Source organism: Parus major, chromosome 4A (genome assembly GCF_001522545.3).
Source record: "Parus major isolate Abel chromosome 4A, Parus_major1.1, whole genome shotgun sequence".
Taxonomy (NCBI): domain Eukaryota; kingdom Metazoa; phylum Chordata; class Aves; order Passeriformes; family Paridae; genus Parus; species Parus major.
The window spans coordinates 4,130,023-4,147,261 of record NC_031772.1 but is presented as its reverse complement, the minus strand read 5'-3'; the positions used below and the strand labels follow the sequence as shown (position 1 = coordinate 4,147,261).

The window sequence follows — 17,239 nt, the reverse complement described above, 5'->3', positions numbered from 1 at the left end:
CCCCCTCTGCTGCCCTGCTCATCCACAGAACGAGCCCTGACCTGCCACGCGGGAATGGTGCGGAACGCAGCAGGGAACATACACACATACATACATAAAATAACTTACACAAGCACCTACATCCATCAAAAAACTTCTGAACTACAGTTACATTAGCGGCACTTACATTAGTTAGTGGCGGCATTGCACCTACTGAGCCAAACGAAAATCGCTTCAACGCAAGCACGCGTGGTTTTGTATCACTTTCGGGTCGATTTGAGGAAGAAATTACTGAATTCTTCCCTGGGAGGGTGGGCAGGCCCTGGCACAGGGTGCCCAGAGAAGCTGTGGCTGCCCCTGGATCCCTGGAAGTGCCCAAGGCCAGGTTGGATGGGGCTCGGAGCAGCCTGGGGCAGTGAGAGGTGTCCCTGTCATGGCACTGGATGGGCTTTAAGGTCCCTTCAAACACAAACCATCTTGTGGTTCTCATCTCCACTGAACTTTCTTGGATGACCATTTCCTCAGAAACAACAGATTTCACTTTTGTTATTTCCTCTACATATTCACTGTTTCCAAAATAATTTCTGCTGGTTTTTTGACCGTGTTGCTCACTGCTCCTTATTAATATATCCAAGAAAATATTTTCATTGTTATTTTAAAAAAGTTCCCTTACCCCCAAATTGCAATATTTTTTCCTTTAACCAGCACATTGAACACAGATTTAAAAAGAAAGTTATTAGTGTTAGTTAGAAAGTTTATCAGTCATTAATTTTATTTCCTTTCTTGTTAATTAACAGATAGATGTTTGACTGTACTACATTCCCTGCATGCAAAACCTCTTCTATTTTTCTCAACTAATTAATTAACTTTCCCTCTGAAGCCCAAAGTCACACTTTAGTCTTGCTCAGCCTCTTCCTTCATTTTACAAAGAAAGAAAAGTGGAATTAGGGATAAAATCCAGAATCTCCTGCTTCAGAGTTGCCCCTCCCATAACACCAGTCTGAGTGTAAGAGCAGCCGGACTAAAACCACAGATTTGAAAAAGCCAGATACAGCAAGTAGGCAAAATAACCCAGCATGGAACACCAGTGCCAGAATATGCTGGAAATTTCTGGAAAGTTTTTGTTTTGCATTTAATGGCTTATATGGCTTTAAACTAATCTCTTAATATTATTCATTGTGTATGATTATATTAAAGTCTTAGCACCTTAAATCAATAATAACAATAAACCAGCTAGCAGCCTGTTAACACCTTCTTACAAGCTCCTTGTTCCCATAGCAAAAGAATAGTGAAAATAGTAAAAAGTGACTAATAGAAACCAGAGGCCACATTACCCCTGTGGTACTGCCAGACGTGCTGGAGCAGAGTGCAGCACAGAAAACAGTCTAGCAGGAAACATCCAACCAGGTAAGAAAAAAATACAGAGATTTAAACATCAGCCCTTGTTTACTGTGCTGATAAATATGTAACAGACAAAATGAGGAGTTAGGAATTCAGATAGAAAAGGAATTAAGTTTTATGTTTATTATATTTATGTTTCCAACTGTCCCATAGAGATTTTGAATAAAACTTCCATTGTGCAGCTCCCATGCAATTCCACGGATGGAGCTGTTGTTTCTACTTTTTAACATGTAAAAGAAATATAGCTGCAGAATTCTCACAATGCTGGATCATCCCTGACCTAAATGTCTTGTTCTGAGGAACAAAGCATCACTATATTGGTTAGATGAGATAAGACAAACTCCCCTTGCACATCCTTTTCCTACTGATGGAAGGCACACTCAGGAAAGTCTAACATCATCACGAAACCCTTTTGTTACTGTTTAATATATTTCTAGGACTGCACTGGAGCAGAGCTATTTCACTGTCAATGTCTTACTGTTTCTCAAGTGCTTAAGTATTTATCCCACCACAAAATGCTGTTGTTTGGTGCTGTGAGTTCCTGTTAGCTTCATTCATAAGATGCAATCAGTGCAATCCTATTTCGTGATGACAGTCATTATCCACTGGACCAGAAATCCTCCTTAGTACTTTTTATTCGACAAAAATGATTATTCAGGATCTTTAACCGCAAGGTTTGTCAGTCCCACACAACTCCAAAATATTTCTCTGTAGTTTGCAGTTTTAGTATCAGCAAATGTGGAAGTGAAATATGTAAGTATGAATAATTTTTATGAGAATTTCATGGGCCTTGAGAAAATGTCTTGCCATGTTTTTCTCTTTAGCTATTTAATTGCAATGTCATATTAACAGAAAGCAGCATACCCAATTCTGCATGGATGAATAAGCACATTCAATAAAGAAGATTTAACAGAGTAAATCAAACACTGGATTAAACATTTTCTGCATAACAGACCACAAAATGGGCATTCATTTTACCAATAGATCCTCTACATTAGAAACAAATAGAAATGCACACCAACGTAATTAAACATCCTGTGCCCTGATTACTGAATTTTCCTATATTTTCTTAAACTAGGTCTCATCAATTAGGATTGCCAAAATGCATTCCAAAATGCATACTGAAGAACTGAATGTAAATTTTTAAACATTTGTATTGAATAATTTTTCCCCTATATTTTATGAAGTAATTCCTACCTATGTAATCCTACGTATTGCAGAGGATTTATGCAGAATTTTTAGCAATAGCAGTTCATAAAAGCACACAAAGATACTTTTAAAATTCCACTTACAGCAGTGCTAAATACTTTTTCTGTGAGCAACTTTTCCAACTTTGATCTCAACCAAAACATCTCTCATAAAAACATGGTGTTTTACTTTATGACTTTTATTTGGGATTTTCACATGTCCATAGAACTACCCTTGTTACTTTAAAGTTTGTGTAGTTAATATCTAACTCTATCAAAATGCTTTTCAGAAGTACAGGAATCTGAGCAAAATCTTTTAAGCTCTGGAAGTGTTTTTATTTTCCTAGGTATGAACACTGACGTCCAAAGGAAAATTAGGACAAATCAGCTTTAGAATTATGGAGTTTCTAGTTATCTCAAGATCTCGTCTCCCACCATTTGATCAAATGCTTCTTCCTCCAAAAACAAACAGCAAATTCTTCACATTCACTATGATGAATTTTAATTTTCTTGAGTTATGTAGTCTCTTTATCCTGCAGTGATTTCACGTGTGAAATCTCATTATTCATTCTATTGTTCCCTCAATGGATACAGAATTTAATTCTCCTTGAGTACCAGTTTGAATAAGGATCAGCAGCAGGATCGGGCCCATTAGCTGCTTGAAACATCCAGTGAATAACGTGCTTTATCCCAGCGAAATGGCTCATTAGTTCAGGCAGCAAGGCAGTGTTTGTGTGCTGCTGCAGTTGTGAGTGGCTTTCCTCTGGAGTTTTGCAGTTCCACAACTGGCACCCGCTCACGCATGCACCGCCCTGATTGTTCATTAACCACGGGAACAGCCTCCCCACAGGCAGGAGTGTTTGGGAAAAAATTGTTTCCAAATTTATTCTAAACTCTCAGACAACTTTTATTCCAACTTCCTCTTTCTTACCATTATCTGAGTTTTTCTTCCTGTCACAGCTTGCAGTGGTCAGCCTCAATCAGGCCCATATAACTTGTGTGATATTAATGGCATTAGACCCTATACTGCAAATCCTCAGTCGGATGCAGACACTCAGTTGGAGTGGTATGAACACTCTTGTGATACAGGGCTTTGGAAGATCAGTGACCTGAATATATTTTAAAAACTCTGAATAATTAAATGCACATTCTCTTCCTAAGGTGCACTGAAACTCATTTTGAGGTTGCCCTTTTGATTACAAAGATGTGTGTAAATTATGGGATCGCTTAGAGAGGCTGGAAAGGGAATTACATATCACTTGACTTCTGTAACCATGCAAGGCAAAGAGTTTATTTTTTCAATCTTTAATTAATGGCAATCTGCAAAAATTCTGTAGGTCTCTCATGGCAATCAAAATTATCTGGTACAAAATGAGCACCAAGGAGGGAAAAAACGCAGAATCATAGTTTTGACAAGGCTGCTCTTCCCAGTGAAACTGGCAGAGTACAGAAAGAAAGTTCCACTTCAGCTACATTAAGGATCACCTGTAAGTTTTATGGGTTTTATGGGTTTCCTAAAACTTCAGGTGTCCAGAAAGAAGGAGAAAATCCTTGCAGCAGCCCCAAGATTCAGGCTGGTTCAAAATCCAGGATGCCACAAAGCAGAATTGAATGTTTTCTGTCCTGGCAGTTCCAATATTTGTCTATTCCTCCTCTCAAAGATGTGGTCAGTTATGAGACCTCAGAAAGTGCAGTAAGCACCAGAAAAAAAGAAACAGATTGGATATATAAGACTGCTGCATGAAGTTGTGTAATAAATGAAGATTCATTAGTATTACAATTTATTAATATTTAAGGAGGATTAAGTAAAGATGGACAAGTGTGTCTAATGATGTTCAGTTACTGCCTTACTTCATTTGCAATATTACTCGAAGCAGTTTTATTGCATAGTAAGGTTTTCAGACTTGTGTTCTGTGAGTTTAGGAAAACTGTACCTTTTCCAGCACATCTGGGGGCTGTAGCTTATATAAGAAATTAATCTCTTTTCTCTGGAAATGTTCCCATTCTTTTATATATTGCATTTCCTTTATTCATCTCTTTTGACTCGTTGCCAGTTCATGAACACAGATCCTTCAGTCATTTGTGCATATTCCTACTTCATTACAGACAGCGCAAGTTTTACCATGCAAAGTTCAACCTCAACATCTTTGTCTTTTCGGTTTGGTTAACAAACCATAATTACAGCTGAAGGTGAAATGTATATTACCTTAAACAGGAGAGAGGAGTAGATATTTATTTTATTACACTTAATTTTTATATATATGTGTGTACTTAAAAATGTGCCCATACAAATACAGAAAAAAGCCCAGGAATTAATCTGGGAGATGGATGATACAGCAAATGAAACAAAATCAGCCAGCCACAGATTGAAAGTTTTTCATTTCTCTGTTTGAGGAGAATGACAAGTGCAAGATTATTGAGTATTTTTTAAAAAGCAGCATTCTCCAGTCTTGAAAATCGTAAGTGGCACCTGGCTGGAATGAAAAGAGAGGATAAACCAAGACTTGAAGTTCTGAAACTGATAAAGGTCCCTTAGGAAACTCCCCATAAATATTATTATATAATTAAAAGGGTTTAAAGTAGTCCATAAAGTAAAGGAATTGATGTGTCTCATATGCAGTATTTTTGCCTAGACTTCACCAGAGAAACCATAAACAAAAGACTATAAAGGCCTCAGCTGAAATGAGTTCTTGCCAGCTGGGATTCTTGTGAAGACACACGTGTCGCCAAGGACTCCAACACCAAACTGTAGCCAAGAGACATCTGAAAGTTAGGAGTGAGTAAGAGCCAGAGACTGACTTTCAGGTAAATCAGGCTATTGGTGATAACACTGCTAAAAATCAAATTAATACAACAACTACCTTTGAAATTACGGAAGCAGGTGACTAAAAATGATAAAGCAAACACTGTTCCTACTTGGAGAAAATCTCTGTTGGAGGCTGATTTGCCTCAGTTCCACCGCTGGGTCTGTCAGGGCTCTGCTCGGAGCTCTGTGTAGGAGCAGAGATTTAGTTTGGGCTTTGCTGCTGCAGTGGTTGAAATTTAACATTATCTGAGGGTACACACAGCCAGGGAAGGGCTGCCAGACCCTCTTCCTCTGTTTCCTGAAAGGGCATGTGTGAACCTATCTGTCAGCTGCAGCAGGGTGGTTTGGGGACAAATTTAAGTTGTGGAAGGGCTGTGGCTAAAAAGAAAGCTATCAGCTTATAAACCAGAATATGTGTAATCACCTCTTTAATAAGTGAATTTACTGAACTCATACACAGCAAAGGCCTCCTTATTGAGCATTTCCCTCCCAACATTACAGTTCAAGCAAGTTTTGTGTTTAAAATACTCTCTTTAGGATTTTAAAGCCAGAGAGTAGCAATAGTGGTGCACTGAAATCTTTAAGGCATTTGAAATGAGATTATACTCATCTTGCTCACAGAAAAGAGAATAGCTCTTGTTTTTCTTTCAGATGTTGTAAATTGGTGCCAGACTCTATGTATGTGTGATGCTTTTGAGAATTCAGGATGGACACTCAGGATTTAACATCCATTTTTCATTAATCCAAACATAGCATACTCCATTTAAATGCTGCCTTTTCTTCTGCAAAAAAGAAGACGTCCACATTGCACTTATTAAATTTTAATTAAACTATATGTCTAGGAAAAAAATGCTTCTACTGTAAGCAATATGTGGGCCAGCTATATGGAAGTATTTAAAGTTTTGATAAGATGTTTGCATTTTAATCTGTTTTTGGGGGCAATGTCTGCAACCTGAATTTCAATCCCATTGCCTTAATAACAGGGTTTTCTCCAGGTTGTGTGTTCTTAAAGTGATAATATATAAAGTGAAGACAATAAAAGGGCAAATCTTGTAGTCTGAATAACAATTTTTTCGTTTGAATGTAATAAATCATAATGCACAGTACTCATTAGAAAGTTGTTTGTTAGTTTGTTTAGTCTTAGCACCATCTTTTTCAGGGTAAGATGTTGGCTTAGCAGATCCCAGATCCATGCAGCACAGCTCTTCCATAAAGTAACTACTCCAGGAGCACAGTAGTTATTCCTAGAACTTGAACCACCTCTCTCAGGCATTCTGCACCACAGAATCTCTGAGGGGGGCAAGGAGACTTTGAGCCATTATTTGTACTTCAGCTCCGTGCCTGAAATGGCTCAGAACCCAGAGAGCAGAACTAATGGGAGCACGGTGTGCCCTCCCTTTTTGTACCTCCTTAGCACCTAAGAGCAGCACTTCCTCTGTTTGATGGAGTAAATAAAGGAATAGGCTGTAGCTCCTCACACTGGGAATATTAATTCTATAGAAAGAATTCATTTTGGCCTTTCCATTAAGCCAGAAGAGACAGAATTTCCCCCCTCACTTCAGAAGAATGCTGTGCTGTTGTCAATGTTGAGGCAGATTATTAGGAAGATTTGCAAGAATAACTACTTAAAATGGTCACATTCATTTTAAAGAAAAGAAATATAATTGGTATTTGCATAGAAGAAAATGGATGAATTTAAATTTTAGTTGATTATAATTATTGTCATCATAATCATCATCATTATCTTTGTATGTCTAAATGACTGATTCAAAGAAGAATTTTTAACACATTTCACATGTCAGTGCAATTCTTTTCTGTTTTGTGCTTTAGTGCTTGGGGTTTTTCATTTGCTTTTTTCAGTCTGAACTTTTCATGGAAGCTATTGTAATTTTCTTAAAAGGTGGAAAAATGTTTCAAAAGAAGTCAGATCTAGAAGCACTACATACATCCTTCTTCACTTCCAATAAAATGTAATCAAATTGTACAGAAAAACAGGTACATAAATACTGTGGGATGGCACTTTAAAGTATTCCTAAGAAAGAGATTTTAAATAGTGAGGTGCTACCTAAATGTGGCCTTTTGAGCCAGACAGGGGATGTTAAACAGCAATAGTTGCACACAAATCAGTAGATGAACTAATTGAAGTGGTAGTGCTTCCAGATGAGGGTAGCATTCAAAAAGTCCATTAATGAACTGGGACTGTGTGTAGACACTGAGCTCCTAAAGATTTCCAAAGTTCCTAATAATTGTTTGTATTTCAGCACTATGGATACTGATCCATCTGGGATTTAATTCTGTATTCCCTGGTAATGTTGCTACAGTAAACTGTGTGTGTATTCAACTAGTAAATCTATATTGTATGAGTTTATCAGTATTGGCAGTTTTAAACAGTTGAGATCCACAATATTTGTTGGTGAAAGCAGTTTCCTTTTTCCAGAGTTTATATCACATCAAACCAGAGATGAGCAGTCAAGACTACAAAGGCTGTATACAGTGCATAGCAAAATAAAAGTTTCATAATTCCCATTTCCCTGATGACTTCGAAATGACTATGAATAGCATTTTGCAACAGAGGATCATCAGAGCTGGTGTGATAGCTGCAATTCCTGATACCTGGCATCTGTGAAAAACAGGGCTTGATCTTCCAGAACTTAATCTTTCATTTTATTTTGTTCCTTTAGTCTTCCATGAGGGCCAGTGAACCAAGTGTTAAAATCCTGTTTCTGACCAGAGTTACTGTGACTTGTGGAAACAATTGCTCCCTGAAGCCTTGCAGATGGCAGTTTCCTGATAACCTCTTTTCAGATGGCTTCCTGCATGACCAGGAATTCCCTAAATAGGAATTGGGAAAATGGATTCTATGGGAAGCCTTACTTGTCTTTGTTCAATTAAGTTATGGTGTCTTTCCTATTTTCTTGGGATGAACAGGATCACGTTCATGCCACTACACAAAAAGATACCTTAAAAAAAACGTTTGGAGCTGTGAAAAATCACAGATGAGCTGCGTCTGCCCAAGAGATGGACTGAAAAGAGCCTGTTGGAAGGATTTCCCTGAGTGGCTGCTTGTAATAGTTTGGCATTTAGGAAAAAAAATGGAGGAATTGTCAGATGGACTGACGATTGATGAGCTGCAGCACAGCCATGGAAATCCTCTGGCCAAAAGACAGACTTTCAAGTTTCCTCATTATGTCCAGGAATTGGAATTTTTAACATGTATTTTGTATGGAAAAGAATTGCACTGAAAGATGCTGGATTCAAATAAGTTTCAATTAATGGAAAATATCAGCAAACCCAGGATTCCTGGCTAATTTCATGCACTGAAGTGAGCACTGTGTATTCAATCAACATTCATTATTAAAATAGCAAAGAAAATAGGTGTCTGAAGTCCTATCACTCTAAGGAAAACCTTTTTATTTTCATATTGATCATATAAAATAGACCACTATCTAAAACAGAACACTCAGTTCCATTTTTAAAATTGAAACTATATAGTATATTTACATTTTAGGGAAAAGTATTTACAGTGCAAAGTCTCTATTAAACCTTGCTTTATTCTATATTCATAGACCTTGTGGGAAAAAATAGGGAAGATCTTGTCATATTTAAAATCATAATGGAATCAAATTGTAAGACATCCCTTTAGAAAAAAATTGGAAGAAATACTTTCAGTTTACAGTGCTCCTCAATGCAAAACACTCTAAAATTCATAATACTAATGAAAGATAATCAGTGATGTTTTCCCAAGGTACTAAGAGGTTTTAACATTATAAATATGGGCAAGGAGAATTTTAAAAAAAACCTCCAGGATGGTTATGCATTAAATAATTATGATCACAGGTGTTCCAACCTGTACCTTCAATTCATGGCCTGATCATCCTTATGCCTCCACAAGTCACTGGTAATTCCATCAGAAAGGCAATGAAGTTAAAGTATATAAAACCAGGTTTATGTAGGATTACATATATTTTTCTGGGTTATCAATATTTGTCACATCAACCTTGATATGAAAGTAAGAAAGAGGAAAAATAGGTAGATAAAGTCAATAATGTCTCCTGAAGATGAAGAAAGGCGCTGCTTCTTTCATTTGACTTTATCCAAAAGCTTAGAGGACATACTGAGACACAGAGATTGGTCAAGTTAAAAACAAAACCTGCTCTTAAATATTTGATTCTGATCTCACTCTGAGTTGCTTTGACTGAGATTCAGACAGACTCAATTCTACTGTGGATTCAGCCTCCCCAGCTCAGGCTTTGTGACAGGTAAAATCACAGAATGAGTTCTCAGTGAGACCTTTCCCTCCACTTCCTATAAAGAACTATGGAGTATTCTGGAGCTAATTTCGTTCAATACTTACTTTTATTAAAAAAAAAATAAAATTAGGTTCATAGTATTTTATTCAGCTTCCACCAGAGCTGTGAGAAGAGTGACCCAAGAGTTGGCAGAGTGGCAAGAAGGCCTCAGGACCAGGCTCACTCCTCAGGGAGTTGAAAAATAGATGAGAATTCTGAAGGAGAGGCTTTTGCAAGGTCTGTGTGAACTCAGGAGTCAGCAGTTGTGTAGATCACTGCCCTGAACTTCCCTACACCTGTTCTCTCCAGACTGTCTACCTAATTCCCTGTACACCCCAAACCTCTTATTTAGGTGGGATTTTTATTCCTCGAAGGGAGTGTGAGGTAGAATCCTTGACTTCATCAGCTGCAAACAGCATCCCAAATGAAAGTACTTACCTATTTTTAAGTTTGCATTCTAAGTGAAATTCAAACCTCCGAGGCACATGGTTCAAGGATCAAAGGGTCAAAATGGCATTTACTACCTCAACCAGTTTGGACCAGTTCCATTGATTTTTACTCAGAACTCCAGACTGATTTCAGTAGGAACTGGCAGATTGACATTACCTTATGGATTTCAGAAGAAATGTAGTGTTTGAAAAGACAGTATCATAAAATTGATGTTCAATGCAAAATACCCATTGATCACTATTTCTGTCAATAAGATTTCTATAATTTGAAGATAGTAAGACACTGAAATGTCTAGTAGTATCCAAGATAAAAATACCACTCACTTCCATGGAAACAGAAGCAGGCCCACATTATGAATACTAAAATATTATCTGTGTAATGAAGTATTTAAATCTTTATTATACCATTACTGGTTTAGATAGTAAAAAAAATCAAAGTATCTATAGAATTTTAAAATATGGTAATTTCTTAATATTTACTCTCATGCTTATAAAAGATCTGGACTCCTGAATGATGTAAATCAATTATCCCTGTGTGTGTGAAATGCTGTAACAAGATCAATGAGACCTGAACACAAGGAGGCATCTTAGGATAACAGCTGCAAATGCACACATTCCGTGGTAAAAACCAGCCAAATGAACACACACTGCTCACCCTGATGGTTCTCCCTCCCCCACAGAAAATCCCAGCCATTACCCTGCCCAACTGTAAATGCATGAAAGGAAAACCAAATAAGAGCAGGTAGCAGTCAGGATATCAGCACGGGCAAAGTACAATAAATGGTCACTCTTAGAGGTAAAAGGAATGCTTTGCATTCAGCTTGGGAATTTATTTTAGATGGGACTTAATGGTCAGACTCTGCTTACAACCAAAAGCTGTACAGTTAATGGCTCTGTGGAAAACTGCATGGACAGATCTTTACTGCCTAAAATACACATTGGTTTTAAAGATGAGCTCAAGATGATTACTTTCATAATATTAATAATTCTGCCAATTGGATTTCCACAAAGTAGATTCAATATAATACTGGAAATATTTTGTCAATAAATCAATTATACTTCCACTGAGTCTGGATAGCTATAAATTGTTTTCTCATTGATAAAATTCTGTTTATGAAAAACTATTTTCAAGGAAACTACTTCTAAGGTTTTTATTGGAAAATGCTTTGCAGTTAAAACAGAAATGAGAATTAATGGAAGGGCCACATAAGCCTTATATGTATAAATAAATAAAAAAAACCCAAAAACCCAAAACCTTTTTTTTTGCTACTTGAAGTAGAATGTGATGACCACGTATAAAAGTACCAAAAAAACGTAAAGAAAATTAAATACCTTCTTATCCCACTAGATGGTGGTGCCTTCAGATTAGGTCTGAGATGCTCAGACAGACAGTGCCAGAAAACTTTTGCTTTCTTTAACTGACCTGAAAATGTGGAGAGATGAGGTTTATCTTGTTCCTCTGGGAATAGTAACAATCATTTGGGTCTGATGACTTACTGAATATATTGAAGTACATGGAATTGTGTTCACAGTGCTTTGCTATGAGGTGTGTTTTAACTTCAATACACACCTAATAGTATAAAGTTTTCTTCCTGAAGAAGAAAAGGTACAAACAACATTGAACATTAATGATGATTGTATCTTCTGTAAAACAGCCTTGTTCCATTAAGGTCCTGATCTTTTGCTGCTCTCTCTCCTCAATCAAAATCCAGATTAACATGGAGGATCATTAGCAATGTCTGTATCTTGTATTCATGGATTTCATGGGAACAAGCTTAAAAGTACCACTCACATTTTTGTAAGACAAATGTGCTTCTGGCTTTCAGAACCAGTATTTACACATGTGTTAGACAAAAAGTGATAGTGCCAAACACAGCAGGTCACATCTCTCCAGTGATAACACAAGTGACATTTTGATGAATAGGAAAAGTGGATGGGACCTTGTTTGAGAGAGTATGTTTGTGCTTTATTTATCTCAGGGTCTGTAGTAAATGGTCACATCCTTCATGCCTCACATAGAGCATGAGCTGGGAGTGAGGGGCAGGCGCTGTGAACCGCAGAACTTCTCTCAAGGGCTGTGTTTGTCGAGGGCTGGCCCAAGAGGAGGCCCCAAATCACGCTCAGTGCATGGAGGGAGCTTTGAGGCGCTGTCTCACTTGGGCTGGAGCAAGATTGAAGATCACAGAGTATTAAATGTGCAACCCTGCCAGTGAGCAGCCACCAGTGCTGGCCACACAGCCTCTCCCAAACCAGCCACAGCTCCTGTCCAGGGCAAGCCATGGGGACAAACTGCTGGGTGCACATGGCTGGTCCAGAGACCACCCAGCCAAATCTGGGCAGAGTTGTCAGTGATCAGTCAGAAACAATGTGTGAGACTTGCACTGGAAAGAATAAAATAAGTCTGAACTGTTTTCATTTTGCATAAATATCATGATGCCCGTTGTTAATATGAAAAATTTAAGATTCAAATTAAAAACTGTTTTGTGGATGAAGAACTCTAGTCAGGTAAGCTCTAACATTAGGTTTTCCAATTTTCTTTTTAAAGATGGTGTAAGGTACAGAAAAGTTAAGGATGACTATGTATGTCAGTGAAAAGTGTGACAGTGTGAAAAGACAGCATTAATCAAGAACCCCAGACTACTTCTGTCATCTGTAACTTGCTGCTCAGTGGGTTTTACTCATATCACCCCATTTATAATACCTGGAGTAATTTAGAAACCCACCCTCCTTCTGGCACAGTTTGCTTCATGCTTATTTGCTGTATATTCACTTCCATTTATTCTGTTCCTCCTATTCTACTCCTCCACTTTTTGATTCCTGTGTTTGCAACATCTCCTCAATTTCCTCTTTCTGTTGCAGGTAACATAATGAACAGCAGCACAAAGCTAAGATACATCACATTAGTGTGGCTTCCAAGAAAGATTACAGACCCAATAGTCCAGATACTTCCACGTAAGAACATCACAGCCAAAAAAGGCTTAATCTGACTTTTTAATGAGCACTTAGCAGGGAATTCCTTTGTATATACAGAGGACTGAGACAGAAATATGGATACAGAAATGGATGTGGATGCCTGGTTCTTCTGTAGAGCTTTAATTGTTTTGCATGTTAGAATCTTCCCAACTGTATTTGGAAGAAGGGATCTGCTCTTACTTTCTCTAGAAAGCTAGACAGGATTTTCTGAAATCCTAAAGAAGCAAAATCCACTCCAGTCCTTGTTACTTGCTGCCATTAAGGGTTGAAATGCAGCATTTGCCAAGAGTGCAGGTTCCTTTATTTGATCCCCTTGACTGTACCAGTATAACTGCCAATCACAGGAAATACCTCTAATAACTCTTCCTTTTACTTAATAAGGAATACCACATCTTTAAAACATTAGAAACAGATGTCACTGCATTACTTCACTGCTGATGTATGTAATAGAAATGACACACTAATTAATTTAATGCAGTATAAATGTACTGATTATTTATCATGGCTGACAATAAAATTATGAAAACATTCAATTACAATCAGTGGTAATTCATTATTTATTGATTCTGCGTTATGCACACATTAATACAATACATTTAATCACCTGAGAGAAGGGATCATTTTTCTATTGATACTTAGACATTTAGATTCATCAGTTTTATGTAAAATCCTTGATGTTTAGGTGGGAAGTTTTAATCCACAATTCCAAAAAAACCTCAGCTGAAATGTCAGAACTAAATTGAATACAAGTGTCAAGTACGAGTGCGTCTAGAAAAATGTGGGCACAAAGAATGACACACTAATTTCAGTCTCTTCTTTTTCTCACGTCAGTGGCCTACATTTGTTAATATAATTGTGGGTACTCTTTCTCAAGGAATCCAAGGCATTAAACACTAACCCAGCAGAAAGTTAATACTGTTTTTTCTGACTTTTCAAGGCGTTCCTTGAAGTAGCACCATCAGGGCTTTGCATGCTCGGGATACAAGCTCAGAGCTCACTAGGGCAGGTTAGCAGCTTTCAACTGGGCCCAGAGAAATTCCCTCGTTAAGGACAAGGAGAAGGATTTGTCACTCAGACTCCAGTTGGGTTGGAATTCAGAAAAAAAGGTGTTTCATTTTGTTATGATTCGAGTGCACTGCAAATGCATCTTCCAGTTATCTTTTATCTTTCATTTTGGACCCTTAGATTACCTCTGACCCTTGTAAGTCTATGTTCATATTTATTCCCTCCCACTTGTTTTAGGGACAATCCAAGTTCTTACTAAAAAGTAGCATTTTTTTCCTATAATCCACTCCCATTGGACATAACCTCTATGAAGTCCATAGAAAAAAATCTTTATATAAAAAAAAAGAAATCACACTTTGATACCTATGAAATTCCTATTTTTATTGTCCTCCCTCACGTTTAGCTACAGGAAACGGAGATGAAGCACAAATAGCACTATTGAGCTTTCTCTAAACAAAATAGTTATTTTTAGTATTATGTATTTTTACTATTTTACTGCTTCACTGAGCTGTCATTAGTTTTCCCCAGTGTCTCCCCCTCATCAGGTGTGTGACCCATCCCTTTCTCCCTGGATCCCATGGAGAGCAGGAGCCACGTTCCTGCCAGCTGGCAATAAGAGATTTCCAGAGTGCTGTTGATTGGGGCTTTCCTCTTTCCTCCTGCGTCAGGGAAGACTTTCCCATCTCACTCCAGTGGGGCATATGCAAGGATGATAAAAACAAAAACAAACAAATGGAACCTTTGCTTGACATCTTGCCACACAAACACAGCCAATTTTTGTATAGGATTAATACACAGTACACCAATATTTCTATGGCTGCCAGTGTAAGAAAATGGAGGATTTTGCACACCAGTTAAAAAGGAAGAAAAATAACAAAACCTTACTTTTAAAGTAATATTCTGAAATGCTTCTTTCAGCTATAGGGAGGGTTAGTAGTTTGTACACATTCATATTATGTACTGCTGGACTCCATTCAAATAAACCATCTGGATACTTTATAACTGACAAGATATTACTGGATGATTGTTAGGCTTTAGTAACTTTGCCTTGTCTTTAACAAAATTACAGAGAAATAATAATATTCATGGATATAGTTGATTTGTATATGCTTAGTTGAACTGGACAGCTGCCTGGCATTAATTCTCAAACCTTGAGCATTTTCTAAGTTTCAGAGCAGTTCTTCTCTCCATGGACAGTCACCTCTCAAGGGTACTGCTTTTACTACAGCCTTTATGATTTTATATTGCTTCATGCCACTCCAACTCGCTGGGTGTTGATGTGCAAGGCTTCCTCTGGCCTTGTGAAAATCCAGTCTTATTTAGAAATATGTTTAGCTTGTGGAAGGCATTAAAGTCAAAAAGGAAAAAGAATTCTCACGGTGGATTTTGATTGTGGCATTAATCTCAGAGGGGGAAAAAAAAAGTCTTTAAAAGGGCAGTGATTGAATCTGATTTATTAAATCTCTTAACAGCAATCATGTTCAGAAAATTAACACCCAAAAGTTTCTATCTGGAGTCAGTTATTTACTATTTCTAAAATTTCCAGTATATAAATAGATGAGTTCAGGGCTTGATTGTACTGAACACTTTGCCAAAGTAAGTAGCCCCTGCCCCACAGAGCTTCCAGTCTAAGATTTGAGCCTAAAAAGATGCATGAACTAGTTCAGAAAACACGAGAATTCTTATTGAAAGGTATTAATTTAAACTAAATTATGTGAAAAGTCTGCCTTGGTTTCAGGCAGTGAGGTTAGAGACCTAAAACTAGTGGCCAGGCTTCTTAGAACATATCAAATCAATGGGGAGAAGGGGAGGATCCTCCAGAGTGTAATTTAAGATCAGTTATGTTCACAAATATAGCAATTTAGTTAGCATACAGTCATCTTCTCTCATCTAAAATGGGATTACTCATAATGCAAAAAACATTAAACTTTGCAGAGAAGGTGCCTAAATAAGCAAGCCTAACAAAATGAAAGAGAAGATGGCACACACAGGCAGTGAAAATGCTCTGTTGCTATTGCTTGCTTGGCATCAACTTGAAAAGTTTTATTTATTCTTTTCTGCTTGCTTTGTTTATTGAATGGCTTAGGGAAAGTTAAAAATAAACAAAAAACAGAAAAAAAAAAGAAAAAAAAAAGAAAAAAAAAGAAAAAAAAGAAAAAAAAGAAAAAAAAGAGAGGCGTGAAAAAGTTAAAGGACTAGGAAAGAAGGAAAGATAAAGAATGAAAACCAGTGGCAACAAACAGGAAAGGATGTTGATACGCAGGAAAAACGGGAAGAGGGTGGGAAAAGAGGTGTGATACAGCACTGCGAGAGGGTGAGAAGCAAATAACCGATGTAGGCAGCGTGTCCTGGGTCTGCTGGATGTCTGATCATCCTTCAGCTCCTGTTCAGAGAGAAGGGACTCAGGGGGCTTGGCAGTTCCTGTGTCACCCGCCCGGGATCGGGTGGAGGAGGCGCAGGATGTGGCGGCTCCCAGGATGCTCGCAGGCCGAGGTACCACATGGTGCTTTTGGAGGCTGCGGGAGGAGAGGGCCGAGCCCGCTGAAGCTAAACCACAACTGCTGCCGCATCGGCGATGGGGATTTCAAGCAACTCCGTGCCAGACCTCCCGAGAACGGGCTCTGCCCGGTGCAGCGACCACAAACTCGCACACCGCTCACACCTCCCCCGTTCTGCCCGTGCCCCTCTCTGGAGGGTCTCGGCTTGCCTCAGGCCTGACTGAGTGGCCGTGGAGCCCTGTGCTGGCCCGGTGCCACCGCGCTCGGTGCGTTCCCGGTCCGCGTTTGCCTCTTGTACCAAACGGAGCCTCGCATCGCCCCCCCGCTCCCCATTCCCTTCAGCTCCGGCGGGGCACAGGTGTTCTAACGCTGACAAAACGTGCCAGGGCACAGCGACCGCTCCAGTGCCCTGGGGAAGGGATGGGGACGGTCCCAGCGCTGCCTCCCATCCGCTCCCTTCCCTCCGAGCGCGGGGGACCCCCTCCCGGTCCGGGGACCGAGATCCCCTCGCAGCCCGGGGAGCCCCACGGCATCCCGTCACAGTTCGGAGAACAGGACGTTCTCCCAGCCCGCGGAGCGGGAGCCCCTCGCCGCCCCAGGGCTCCCCCCAAAACTTTGCCCCGAGTTGCGGGCGCCGGGCCGCGCCGCCCTC

The 17,239-nt window shown here is 38.9% G+C and overlaps 1 long non-coding RNA gene across 2 annotated transcripts; it reads left to right on the top strand.

The window, feature by feature from the left end:
* Positions 1-381: 381 nt before the first annotated feature.
* LOC107203648 lies at positions 382-13,576 on the top strand. Of its 2 annotated transcripts, XR_004497326.1 has the most exons (4): positions 382-1,386; positions 3,905-4,054; positions 5,201-5,372; positions 12,971-13,576. It is a non-coding gene; the product is annotated as an uncharacterized LOC107203648 (long non-coding RNA). The 2 variants fall into 2 exon arrangements; XR_001521294.2 differs by having other exon boundaries at positions 382-4,054.
* Positions 13,577-17,239: the final 3,663 nt, after the last annotated feature.